Genomic DNA, 14,827 nt, shown 5'->3' with positions numbered 1-14,827 from the left:
ACATCCCTTTTGTCCCAATGGTTTCTTCCCCCTAGGCTAAGGTCCATGACCAAGGTGACCCAGCCCTAGGCTGAGTCTTTCCCTTTTGTGTCCATTGTGGGGCATCAGCCCCTCACTATTATTCCTGTCTGGAACTCTTCATTTTCCTTTCTTACCATTGTAAAGTCAGTCAACTGTCCCTCTCACTCCAAGTCCCCAGGTCCTCTAGAATGGTATATAGGCTCCCCAAATTCTTTTGTTCCTCAGAGTTCATCCTGAGTCCCTGGCACTCCCAGGGGTCAGTGACCAGGGCATCCAGACTCTGTGCAGCTCTGGAGCAGCTCTGTTGTCGCGCTAACCCCTTTTCCCTTGATTAAAGAGTGATTTTGACTATTTAATAGTTCTGTGTTTTTTCTAGTTGACAGTTTAAAGGGAAAGATTAAACTAGGCCTGATGTAGCTATGTAGAGTTCTGTAGGATATAATATACCATGAATGAAGTTGGTGATAGGTATTTTAAATAAACTAATTTTCAAATTATTACAGTGGCTTTTTATACCTTTTAGTGGACAATGGATGCTTACCCAGGCCTAACACTCAACAGTGTCCTGAAAATCAAATAGAAATAATTATTGTTTTGATGACAATAGTTAATGTTAGAGGAGTACTGGGTCTGGTGCGTGTGCAGAGTACCTGGGAAGGTTTCTCCCCCAAGTAGAGAAGCTGAGGGACTTGATACTGAAAGAGTTGTGATGCTATATAATAAAAATACCTTCAAAAGATTGGGAATCATTAGACTTTAAATCTAAACAGATCTAGATATTCTGTAACTAGTCAGCCTCTACCTAGGTCCTCTGATTATTCTTGCTTTGGTGGCATAACTACTGGGGCCTTTTCCCCTTCTCTTCTATGGCCCTGTGAAAGGACCTGGATCCTTGGCCTTTGTGTTTGATCTTTTCCTGTGTCAACATGGAAATCTAGAGATCCCCAGTTTATTTAGTTTGAGTATAGAAACCCCAGGTTTTGACCTTGTCACAGGAGAGGTTTCCCCCTGAGGGAAGGTCCCTCTTCACCAGACAGTGAACTTCCTGGTAGTTTGGGTGGGAACAGCTAATCCCATCCAATATTGAACATCCCTTTTGTCCCAATGGTTTCTTCCCCCTAGGCTAAGGTCCATGACCAAGGTGACCCAGCCCTAGGCTGAGTCTTTCCCTTTTGTGTCCATTGTGGGGCATCAGCCCCTCACTATTATTCCTGTCTGGAACTCTTCATTTTCCTTTCTTACCATTGTAAAGTCAGTCAACTGTCCCTCTCACTCCAAGTCCCCAGGTCCTCTAGAATGGTATATAGGCTCCCCAAATTCTTTTGTTCCTCAGAGTTCATCCTGAGTCCCTGGCACTCCCAGGGGTCAGTGACCAGGGCATCCAGACTCTGTGCAGCTCTGGAGCAGCTCTGTTGTCGCGCTAACCCCTTTTCCCTTGATTAAAGAGTGATTTTGACTATTTAATAGTTCTGTGTTTTTTCTAGTTGACACCTATTAGAGGTGAAGGGACTGATCCCTCCAATCTTGGGTATTTTAAAAGTTGATAGAAAGCTGCAGGAAACTGGGAGTCAGAATCCCTGCAGTTTGGCAGTCAGCCTGGCCACAGGTAAAAGTTGGGTGATAGGTGGACAACAAAAGTGGATGAGCAGCCCTTCAAAAGGCTTGGCCAGCCTTCACACACAAGAGGTGCTCATTCTCCCCAAATACTCCATATAAAGCCCTTGAGGAACAAAATTGGGTGACCTGGCTCTAAAAGAGTAGGACACAACATACTTACTAGAAGGGCTGCAGACAGAAAGGCATATAATACTCTCAGATTTGTGGATTGGTTCAATCAGTGTAAAAAGTAATTTGGGATTATGCAAAAAAAAGTAACTGAAATGCCACAGAATCACAGAATTTCAGAATTTGAAGGCACTTTAGCAACAACCTAATACACATAAATACAAAAGGAATAACTCATATATAATAATTGCAAACATTCAGATAGTACTTTAAGGTTTGCAAAAGCTCTTTAATATGTTATCTCATTTGATCTTCACAACTTTATGAGGTATGTTATTACTATTTCATTTTACAGATGAGGAAACAAAGGTGGAAAAAGTAAATTACTTACTCAGAATCAATAGCTATTAAGGGTTAGAGATAGGATTTGAATTCTATTGTTCCTGACTCCAAGTCTTCAACTGTCTACTATTCTAAATTTCTCAGGGTATATATACGCCAAATAGGAAGAATACTGTGTCAAAGTGTAAGAATGATTTACTTTATTAGAATAATTCCAAATTATTTTCCTGAAAGGTTGCATTCATACCTTATTCATAACTACATCGGACACTTATCTTTCCAAACCCTCTCTAATACAAGTTCTAATTTTTATTATCTTTAGCAATCGTTTGGCCCTTAAAGCCCTTCACAACCTGATTCCAATCTACTTTTCTTATTTTATAATTCATTATTCCTCTTGACACACTCACATCCAGCTGTTAATCACATGACATTCTACCTCTTGTTTCTGACCTATTTCAGTATATATTCTCTATCCATACCTAGAAGGCATTTCCTCCCAACTTGAGTGGGTTTGAGCCTTGACTTTCCTTCAAAGCTCAGGTAAAGCATCACTATAAGACCTCTCCTAATTCCCACCTCCTCCCAAGAATTACTTTATATTTACTTTATATAAAACTTATTAATTTCCTTTGTTAAGATTAAAATTCTCTGAAGACAATCTTAATTTGTATGTATTTATTAAATAATTTTAAATGTAGATCAGAGAAAAAAGGCACCAGCCACATGTAGCTGGCTATTTCCTTTGTAAGTCTTTGTAATGCTTGCCCACACTGGCACTCTCCTAGCTGCCTTCCCCCAAGCCAGCTGCAAGGTCATACTATGGGTTTGCCAGTGCTCTGTGAATCTTAAAATTTCTCTTCTCAGACTTATGAATCTTAAAAATTCTCAGACTCTACTTCAGAACATTTGATAAACCCATTTTAAACAATGTAAGGTACTTGATCAGGAATGTGGGGACTTCTAACATTACTCCACCCATACTTAAGCATACTTTAAGGGAAGATAAAGTTGTAAAACTCTTTGCTGAACAATGGAAAGGTACCCAGCCCATACTTAAAGTAAACCTAAAACCCTCAAGCTGGGTCTATTTTTAGATCTAATACAAAAAGGTGCTAAGTACCTATGAAGGTCAAATTAATCTCTAAAAGGTCCAGCAAGCTTAGCAAGAGGAGTGAGGTTTTAGTCTCCCCAGAGAAGGTGATAACAAGATGTGAATTGAGAATGGTCACTACTGTGATTTGTAGATGTGAAAACTTAGGGGAGGTGACATGAGAAATTTTTCTTTAAAAGGAAGGAGCTGGAGGGCTCTGGAGTTAGTTCAGCTTTGGTAGCTGGGTTGGAGCTTGGGCTAGTTGGAGTAGCTGGGTCTCTGAACACGAGTTTTACTTGGAAAAGATCTTGTGGTGAGTGATTAAAGACTGACTTAGTTTTCTCTCTTAAGGAGAAAGGCCAATGGCCTAGCAATATTCCAATATTCTCTCTCTCCCTCTCCCTCTCCCTCTCCCTCTCCCTCTCCCTCTCAGGGACTTAGAAAAGTGATGCCACAAGGAGTGTAAAATTGGACTGGGGAAAGGAAGTAGGACTCTTTTGCCTGGGAACCATGTTGAGGAGAGTTAGCTAGGTGAGCTGTTACAGACAAAAGAGTGGTTGCCATAAACTGTTGACATGGGCACTATACCCCAGAAACCCAGGAGAACTATTATCAGGGAAACTCCCTTGTTTTTCCTCCTCCTGACTCTGACCCTAAAAGCACCCAATGACCCCTCTAGGGTCCTGAGATGACTATCTTCCTTTGATCGTCCTCTAGATGGAAAGATGCACCAAGTCACACCTCGATCCTATCAGACATCTGTTTGTCCTCTAAAACTAAGGAATCTTTATGTCCCCAGGCAGACCCCAGTATGATCACCCCACCTCATGCCTGAGTGACTAACTCTCTTGAAAAAAATGTATAAAATCCCCAGAACTGATGTCGTCTGGGGGACAGCCTCTCCATCCATGCTGTCCCCATGGGGGAACAGCCTTTCCTTTCATGCTGTCCTCCCAAGGAACTGCTCCCCATCTTGCTGTCCCACCTTGCTATCCTCCTGGCCACTCTCAACATTACTTTCTAAATTAATAAATCTCTTTTGTTTTTAAGCTAAGTTTTGGAGTCTTGCATGCTTGCAAAAGGTTTCCTACCCGAACCCTCAAGGGTATCCTTCCATGCCCATACCACTTGTGCCCTTGAAAAGGTAGGTTTCAAGACTTTGAATTGCCAAAAACTGTAAAGATAATTTTTAGTGTCTTGATTTTATATTAAAAATAATGTGGTCACCATGGGAAAATTCCCAAATATGAAATGCCCAAGTCAACTGGATTTTATGGAGATTTTAACTAATATAAATTAAGGAATTAAGGAGAGAGAGACTGGATCAGAGAAGCCACTTGGGACAAGAAGCAAGCAGAGAGCCTCAAGGCCTCTAGCTTACCAGAAGAGTGAGCATGCATCCCCTTTACCTTAAGTAGTTTGTTGACAGATAAAGCATCAGCCTTTATTCTTAACTGAATCCAAGGATAGGGTTGAATTGCAACCTAAGTCAATTAGAGAAAGGGCTATTTTCAAACTCAATGTTAAACTTTCTCTTTAAAATTTAAGGCTGATTTTAGGATACCAAAAGAAAAAAAAGGGATCCAGGCTAGTGCTGAATACTCACAGTTCCCCTGCCTTCCCCCAACCCCCAAACCCCCCCCCCCCCCCATGATTCACTGGGGCAACAACTGGACTGGAGAAAGGAAATAGGGCTCTTTTGCCTGAAAATTACAGTGAGAGGAGGTGGCTAGATGAGCACTGGTTTGCCCATTGTGTGATCCAGCAGCTTATTTGGGAAAGGTGGCTAGGGGAGGAGGCTTGAGAAGGGGACAGCCTTTTCTTTCTCTTTTTAAATTACTTAATAAATATTTATACATTAAGATACAATTGCCAGTGAATTTTAATCTAAATACTCTAGAGATGAGAAGTCCTAGGTTCAAATGTGGCTTCAGATACTTCCTAGCTGTGTGACCCTGGGCAAGTCATTTAATTGCCTAGCCCTTATCATTCTGCCTTGGAACCAAAACACAAAATTGATTCTAAGGCAGAAGGTAAGGGTTTAAATTAAATAAATAAATAACAGGAAGTCAAGATGGAGAAGTCAGGCTGAAAAGTCCCAGAGTAGTGTAGCCAGGTAAGAAATAAGGAGATGTTGGACCCAAGCTCTCTCCTTCAAAAGAGGTTTGAAGTTTATGGCCCCACCCTCCAATCAGAGAAGAAGAGAGAAATGATGAAGTGGAATATGAGGGCTGAGGAGACCTTACTAGATGATCAGGTTATCCCAATAATAAGCTTCTCTGGGAAATGGAGAGGAAGTCAGTCAGAGAAGTCTCAAAGGACAGCTGGTGAGAAATTAATTATCTAACATTATTTCCTATGTAGTATTGTATCTTTATTTATTTTGTTAAAAGTTTTCTAATTACATTTTAAATCTAGTTTGGGCTGCATTTGAGAGATTTACAATAGTGGACTACCTCTACTCTAGGCAACTTTCTAAAACTATAAATTGCTAAGAAGGAGCCAAGTTGCACTGGTATAAGAAAGTCAAAGAGTTTCTACAGCTGGCAGTACAGTCCCAAGCACAGTACCTGGGACAAAATTCATGCTTACTGACCAAATAATTATTCCTATACTTATGTAACTTTAAACCACTTTCTCTTGCTGCCTCCTATATCAATTCTCCTCAAATACTTAGTGTTTTCACATAAAATATTCAACTTTTAACGATTTAAATGACAGAGTACTAGACATGAGTTCAAATTAAGGTGCAGTTAGGTGGCTCAATGGGCAGCATGCTGGTCCTGGAGTCTAGAAGACATCTTCTTGAAGTCAAATCTGGCCTCTGACATATACTAGCTGTGTGACCGTAGGCAAGTTACTTAACTGTTTCCCTCAACTTCCTCATCTATAAAATAAGCTGGAGAAGGAAATGTCAAACCATTCTAGTAACTTTTACAAGAAAACCCAAAATGGGGCCACAAAGAGTCAAGCACAACCAAATAACGACAAGAATTCAAATCAGGCCTCAGACCAGTAATAGCTGCGTAACCAAGAACAAATCACTTAACCTCTGCCAACTTCAGTTTCCTCAACTGTAAAAATGGAAATTAGCAACCTCAACAGGGTTGTTGAGAAGATCAAATTAGATAATATATGTAAAATGCTTAGCATATTACCTGGCACATAATTGGTGCTTGACAAATGTTTGTTCCTTTTCCTTCTCTCCCCCCCCCCCCATACTGTAGTTGCAGATACTATACAGTTTAAAAACCAAATCATTCCAAAGCTATTGGAATAAAAGTTTGTGATATGTTAAATTGGTTAATATTTGGAAATTTTTGTTGTCTAAAAATACCATTGTAGAACCACCAACTTAATAGGAGAGGCTTTTAGAAATCATTTAGTCCAATCTATTAATGAATGAAAGACAATTTGGTATCACTGAAAAGACTCAACCTTAAAAACAGAACTAAAGTTGAGTACTTGTTCTTCCCTTACTAATCTTCTCACCCAGGGCCAATATTTAACCTCTCAGGACTCAGTTCTTTCGCTTGTTTTTAATGTCTATACTGTTGTCAGCACTTAGCACAAAATCTAGAACATAGTAAACAATAAATAGTTGGCTGCTTACTGCTTGCTAGGATAAGTGTGAAAAAAAATCAGTTTATAAACTCAAACATTACATGGGGTATCCCAGAAGTATCAGAGAAGTTTTAAGCTTTAATTCTTAAAAATTGAATTCTTCAATTCTTAAAAAAATAAATTCTTAATAGCTTAAAGCTACACTGACTTCTAGATGCCCAGAAGTATAAATGTATAAATGTCATTATTGTTATTGATAACTATTGTTATAATTATAAAAATAAAAAATGTCAAATTCTGTTTTAGCTCTGTCATTGCCAAGAACTCACTACCTCAAGACAGTCCATTCCATTTTTACCTTAGAATAAACTAAAATTTGTTTCCCTTTCATTTCTGGTTCTGTCCTTTAATAAGATGGAAGAGAATAAGTTCAAGTTTTGACAGGCTAGCTCTTCAAATATTTGAAGAGGAAGATTGTATCCCCTTCTAACTCCTTTCATCTACAAGATAAATAGCTCCACTTCCTACAATTATTCCCTAAAAAAGGGTCCATGTTCCCTCACAATCATGGGTGCCTTCCATTTGTCAATGTTCTTAAAATATTGTGCAGAAAACTAAAAATATGTGGCTTAAGCACAATTCAATGGGACTACAATTACCCTTGTTCTAGATATTCTAATGCTATTACTGTAATTTAAGATCTGCAATCAGCTTTTTTGGCACATACATAACAATTCTGACTCACAGTAAGCTTGCAATTACCAAAACTCCTTGCCACTTTTCACATTGGTTAATCTAGCTCTTCTCTTTTATTTATACAGTTGACTTTTGAAACTAGGTGCAAGACTTTATATTTTATCCCCTATTGCAATTCATTGTATGCAGTGCTTCTGATGTCAGCGACTCTCTCCACTCAAATCACCATGGATTTATTATGTATATACATGTTGTCTATCCCAATAAAATGCAGGCCTCCTAGGAACTAGAAAAGTTTCATTTTTATCTGTGTATCCATAGTACAAAGCATAGGGTCCAGTATAAATAGGTCCTTTAGTAAATGTTTTTTAACTAATGCTATTGATTACAGCTAAAACTCATGTAACACTTTCCATGTTAACTCATTTATACAACTCTGAAAGGTAGATGCTATTATTGTTTCCATTTTATAAATGAGGAAACCAAGGCTGAGTGACTTGCCTGGGTCTTACATTACAGTAAGTATAATAAAGGTTTGAGGCAAAACTAGAAACCAAATTTCTCCAATTTCAGGACTCTATGTACTTCTATGTCCTCTAATTTTGATTAATTCTGATCCTCCCTAACCTGGTCTCCCACTTCATAAGTTTGAGCAAATAAAGCTTGCATGCTCTGGGTAAGCTTTAGCTTTAAACTAGCATATAAGTATGTGTGTCTAAACTCTAGAAGTAAAATAGACATATATGTAATCTAGCTCATTTTTTAAAAATGTATTTAGAAAATTTAAATTCAAACAATCTACTATCTAGCTAGTTGGAATTTTACTTTCATCTAGTCTTTGTCCTATATAAACCCTTTCAACCTGACTACCCATGCACCTTTTGGAACAAATTCCAACACTTCCAAAGGAGCTGGATTATATTTTTCATAAGCAAAGAGTAATGTTTCCTTCTCTTCCCAGGGAAGAAAGGAAATAAAACCTTTCAGATTCAATTAGAACTTCACTACTACTTTTCTTCTCACTCTCTTCTTAACTTTCTATAGCCTAGATTCCATCTTTATAACTCAAATGAAACTATTATCTCCTGTTATAAATAAAAAATAATCTAGAGGCTTACTACTAGACTCGTAAGCATTTATTAGTCAAGAGAAAGCCTGAAAAAAAGAATTTTTAGTCTTTCTAACTTTAGTTAAAAATCCAATCCTCCATTTCAGCCTGCCTCCAAACCAAAGATGCCCAGTGAGATAAGAAAGCAGACAGAGAGAGCAACACCAGCCCAGGGAGTGAGTTAGTTCAAAAGTCCAGACCAGAAAAGAGAGCTCTCCACTTCTCATACTGATTTTTTATAGCTCCTCCCAGCCCCAGACCATAGGCCAATGGCTTTCAGATGTCATGTGACATTAAGCCCATGCCAGGATACTGTCACTGACGCTGCGATACCAGGATGCTGAAGCTGAGACACTGAAGACAGGGCACCAGGACCCTGATGTCAGGCTGTCAGGTCATCAGACATGCCAAATGACTCTGTGACTCCTATGTTGAGTCTTTCCGAGAGGGGCTAAGTTAGTGGTTCCCTAAATATTTACCTCACACATTCCAAAGTTAATAAGGAATTTTTAATCACCAAATATATTTTTTCATTCTTTACTCTTTTCAACCTATGTGATGCATTTAACATTCTAGTCATTTAATTCTCTTCTCTTTTGGTATTCATGGTACTCTTCTTGGTATTTGTAGCACTTGGTATTTGTGGTACTGTTCAGTCATTTTTTGGTTCTCTCTGACTCTTCATGACCTCATGTATTCTTGGAAAAGATATTAGAATGGTTTGATAGTTACTTCTCCAGCTCATTTCACAGATGAGGAAACTGAGGTACACAGTTAAGTGACCTTGCCCAAGGTCACACGACTAGCGTCTAGGTCAGATTTGAATACAGGGGGATGAATCTCACTGTGCCAACTAGTTGCCATTCATGGTACTATGCTCCTCTAGTTCTCCTCTTGCCTATCTAACTGTTCCTTTTCAGTTTTATCTGTTAGAGTAATTAACTATATTATATCCCTAATCGTAAATTCACCAAAGAACTCTCCTAGGACCTTCTTTTCAATTCCTTCTACATATTCTCTATAACCTCATTAGCAACCAGGAGTTTAAACTATCATTTCTTTGCAGATGATCCAGATAGACAGACAATAGATACACACACACACACACATCCTATCCCAGTCTCTACCCTGAGTTTCAATCTCACATCATAAAATGCCTATTGGATATTTCAAACTGGAGTTTGCACTGAAGACATCTAAATCACATGTCCAAACAAATTTATCTGTTCTCCAAAAACCACTCTTCTTCCCAACCTCCCTATTTATGTCAAAAGTACCAAAATCCTTCTAGTCTTACACGGTCATATTCTTGGAGTTATCCATAACTCTTTGTCTTCACTCTCCCTCCCCTTCTTAACCTATCATCTAATTTCTCTTCTTCCTTTCACAAACTCCTAAAATAAAATCTGTCTACATTAATTGCTTCAGCTTCCTTTTCTCTCATTTCTCAATTCAATGAAATTTGGATTTCAATCCCATCACTAAAGTGAAACTGCTCTCATTAATGCAAATGTTCATCCTTTTCAACCTACCTACTATATTTTACACTAGACAACCTTTTCCTCCTGAATACACTCCTCTTTTAGGCTTGACTTATCTACTCTATCCAGTCTTTATGGCTAGTTCTTTTACTTCTAACCAGTTGTTTGTATTTCTATGTACATAAACATTCAAAATGCAAAATAAGATCTCGAACTATTTACCATAAATTAGGAAATCACATAAATCTCTTCTACTGTCTTTCACTCACAAACACTAAGCATATTTTTGCTTGGATGGCTAATTGGAATAAATTTTAAAATTACTTGCAATGGTCTCAATCTTTAATACTAAAATTTTAAAATAGCTAGGATTTCATTGTGCCATAACACATTCAGAATCCACAAGAAAGCTTTGCATATTAATAAGTTCTATTTATTAGAAACAAGCTTGTTTCTTGTTTTTTCTTATTTTTTAAGACTATTTTAAGGCATTTAACACACCTAAATTTTTTCTTAAAAAAATAGAAAAACTAGTATGAATTTTTACATTAATATGCCTCAACTTTAATTTAAAATTTTAATAACCAGTGTTTTTCTTTTTTATCCTTTAATTGATAGAATTTATTTCCAGATTTCTTGATCCACACTATAGAATGCATCATCCAACAAATAATCTCAATCTTTTAATTCATTCTCTGGAGGTAAGCATTTACAAGTTACTCTTCAAATATTATATCTGTAGTTATAGATAGTGTTCTCTTGGTTCTACTCATTTCACTCTTCATTATCTCAAATAGTTCTTTCTAAGATTTTAAAAAATTAAGCTGCTCATAATTTCTTCTTTAAAAAAAAAATCCTTTACCTTCCATCTTAGAATCAATACTATGTATTGATTCCAAGGCAGAAGAGAGGTACGGTCTGTCTAGGCAATGGGGGTTAAGTGACTTGCCCAACGTCACCCAGGTTAGAAGTATCTGAAGCCAGATTTAAGCCTAGAACCTCCTATCTCTAAGTCAGGCTCTCAATCTACTGGACTACCCAGCTGCTCTGGCTCATCATTTTTTACAGCACAGTGTTATAAGTAAGAGAGGGTTATAGCATGAGAGGGTGGTCTACAGGGGACAGATGCAGAGGATGGAGGCAAGAGACAAACAGGGAAAGAATTCTGGAATGTTGAAAAGAGGGTTGAGCTGAAAAACTGAGAAGCAGTTATTCTTTCTAGGGGTTTGCTGACTGCAAGCATCTAGGAGGCTTTGCTGCCAAGCTACCTGGTGGTTTACCTTTACCCATCCTTCCTATTAAGTCCTGTGTTTCCTAAGAAAGAAGATCCTTGAACTGAAGCTAGCCTGACTGAACATCTTGTCTACTGCAGCTGTCAGTGAGTGAGAGATCTAAGTCGGTCCAGATTTAGGATCTTTCCTTGGGCCCTGCCAAACTTATCATAGACCAGTACCTTAATATCAACTAAGGGGAGTTTTAGTGCAGAATTATCTAGAGCAGTCTGGGAATTTTAGGTAATTGAGGTGAGGAGTATAGACCAACTCTGTGAAGGTTCTCCTTGAGGAGAGATCTTGGGGACTTTGGTTAGAGAAAATTAGTATCAGGGTTACCCTATCTCCATTTCAACCTTTCCCATGTTAATTAAAATACTTTCCCAGTTACTGAATGGTCTGTGTGTTGATCTCAGATCAGGCTCTGCCTTGGTTAGTTTCTGTTGGCCTTTCCACCCACAGTTAACAACCTGATACTGGACCAATACAATTCATCCTATCCTATCCCCAAAACCACCATCCTATTACAACAGCAATATTCTATCATAATCATATACCACAATTTGTTTAGGCATTCCCCAAATGATAGACATCCCACCTGCCGGGAGCCACGCTGTTTGACACAGTCCACGTGGAAACCAGGAACTGCAAAGCAACCCCCAGGAAGGATGGAAACACCCACTGAAATCCCACTAAGTGACTTTCATTATTAATATCCCCTTATTATTGGAATTGCCATGATTATTATTCTTACTTAACCCCAGTAAAAATAAATGAGAGCAACATGCTTACAGGATTAATACAGATGTCCCACTCTGTCCCCCAAACCTAAGGATTCTTATATACCCACTTAGATAGGACCCTCTTTTCTAGGCATAAAAACTTCTGCCAAATCTGTGCCCTGAATTCCCTAACCTATATCTGGGTCATGTTGATTCTACCCACTGATCCTGCCCTTAGCAACAATGTTTCATTGACTATCTCCCTAGGCTTCCTGTCTGTTGTTAGGTTCCATGGAAACATGTATGTTGGGAATGAAACTGTGTGCCAAGTAGATGTGTGATCATGAAGGTATAAAATAAAACCAGGCCTAAGCCAAGGAGGAGCAGTTTTATCCTGTGAAATCTGTGCTGTGGGTTAAATGCAAAAGCTATGTCCCATCCATCATTTCACCAACACTGTCCCACCTCCAAGACCCCATCTCCTGTGGGAGGATGGCCCACCCCACAGCACTCACCATAAAGAAAGTTGCTATAAATATTTTGGGAGATATAGGTTCCTTTTCCTTTTTCCCTGACCTATAAGGGTTTACAGTTTTATGGCTCTCTGAGTATAATTCCAAATTGTTCTCCAAAATGGTTTGAAGTCCACAATTCCATCAATAGTATATCTCCACTTTCCCCCTCCCCAACATCTATCCTTTTGCCCTTTTATCATTTTAATCAATCAGATAGATGTGAAATGATACCTCAGAATCGTTTTGGTTCATATTTCCCTACTCAGTAATGATTTAGAGCATTTTTATATACCTATATATGGCTTTGATTTGTTCATTTAAAAAACTGTTCATATTTTTTGCTCATTTATCAATTAAGGGATGGAGCTTATTCCAATAAATTTGACAAAGGTCTCAATATATTTCTGAGACCTCTATCCAAGAGGCTATCTGTGAAAATTTTTTTGCAACTTTCTATTCACTCAAAAATTCCTCTCCTATCCTATCTCATAAGTAATATACTCCCTGTTCTGATTTGCTTATATCTCCTTTTATGAAGAGATCTTGTATTCATTTTGATCTTAGTTTAATGAAGGTATAAGATATTATACCTAGTTTCTGCCAAACCACTTTCCAGTAGCCCAAGCAATTTTTACCAAATACTGATTTCTTATCCCAATAGCCTGGATCCATACTTTTGTCAAATACAAGGATATTGTAATCTTTTACCACTGTTTGTTATATGTCTGCCCTATCCTACTGATCTAGGGTTAGGGTTTTTTCTTGGCCAATATCAGATATTTCTGATAATTACTGCTTTATAATAGTTTAAAATCTGATACCACTAAACTGCCTTCCTTTATATTTGTTCATTAATTCTTTTGATATTCTTGATCTTTTGTCTTTCCAAATGAATTCTGCTATTGCTTTTTCTAGCTCAATAAGATAATTTTTTGGTAATTTGACTAAGATGACATTGAATAAGTAGATTCATTTAAGTAGGATTGTCATTTTAATTATATTGGCTCTGCCCATCAATGAACAATTAATATTTTTCCAGTTATTTAGATCTGACTTTATTGGTATAAAAAGTATTTTCTAATTAGGTTTGTATAGTTCCTGAGTTTCTTTTGGCAGGTATATTCTCAGATATTTTATTCTATTTGTGGTTATTTTAAATGGACTATCTCTTTCTATCTCTTCTTGTAGGATGTTAATAATATATAAAAATGCTGATGATTTATGTGGGTTTATATCATATCCTACTACTTTACTAAAATTATTGATAATTTCAACTAACTTTTTTAGTTGAATCTTTAGGATTTTCCACATATGTCATCATATTATCTGCAAAAAATGATAGTTGTTATTACCTCTTTGCCCATTCGAATTCTCTCAATTTCTTTTTCTTATTGCTATTGCTAGCATTTTTAATACTATGTCAAATAATATTGGTCATAATAGTATCTCCAATGTATTCTTATAATAAACTAATTGTCAACCATTTATTAAGATACAATTCTATCCTCATAGGTTACATGATAAATTATATATTCAAAATAACTAAACAATGTGAAATCGCTTTAAGGAAATTGAAAAATGTCATTTTTCTCAAATTTCAGCTCTACTTTAGGCCTTTGTGTGCAATTCTCAAATTTAAGCGATTTGCCCAGGGTCACATTGTTAGGAAGTGTTAGAGGTCAGATTTTAACTCAAAAGTCTTCTGACTCCAAGTCCATCACTAAAATGAAAGACTATATATATATATATATATAAAAGTTATAGATCTCACTAATGGTACAGATTGCAACCCCTCCATTCCTTCCTAACCTGGTATCCAGATTAACCTATAAATTCACAGTCTTTATACTTGACGATTCTCAACCTCTTGAATTAGGTACCAATGCAGCAAGTAGATTAGTGATCTGTTAGTCTTCATCCTCATTATGTAACCAGCTTATATCCTTTTCTAGTCATATAGATCTTCAGTATGTTTTATGTCATGTTAAATTTTGTCATTTGTAATATTCATAATCTATACATCCACTGAGTCATTCAATTGCTCTTTGGATAAAAGGCAACTTGATTTCTTAGAAATTATGATATTTCAAGATATGCTGGCATATAATGGCACCAAAAGATAACTGGCTAGTTTCAGATACATGGGAACTTTTGAAATGAGTCCCATACAGAGCATCAGCCAAATTAATATCAATGGTACCATTTCGTTTACAGAAACCCTTTATAATACTGACAGGAAACCAAGGGAGTCTGCTACTAGAAGCAAAACTTCACCTAATGACATAAAAA

The 14,827-nt window shown here is 37.3% G+C and overlaps 1 protein-coding gene and 1 long non-coding RNA gene across 6 annotated transcripts in view; one reads left to right on the top strand and one right to left on the bottom strand.

Annotated features, from left to right (window-relative positions):
* The window catches only part of RAD54B (RAD54 homolog B), a 158,710-nt gene that overhangs the window by 99,984 nt on the left and 43,899 nt on the right, over window positions 1-14,827 (bottom strand). The window lies entirely within an intron of this gene.
* LOC103091935 (uncharacterized) lies at window positions 4,231-14,133 on the top strand. Its single transcript, XR_008917574.1, has 3 exons — window positions 4,231-4,325; window positions 10,649-10,731; window positions 11,873-14,133. It is a non-coding gene; the product is annotated as an uncharacterized LOC103091935 (long non-coding RNA).

The sequence above is a fragment of the Monodelphis domestica genome, chromosome 3 (assembly GCF_027887165.1).
Source record: "Monodelphis domestica isolate mMonDom1 chromosome 3, mMonDom1.pri, whole genome shotgun sequence".
NCBI classification, from domain to species: domain Eukaryota; kingdom Metazoa; phylum Chordata; class Mammalia; order Didelphimorphia; family Didelphidae; genus Monodelphis; species Monodelphis domestica.
Note: the sequence above shows the minus strand (reverse complement) of the source record. Positions and strands in the feature narration are given on the sequence as shown.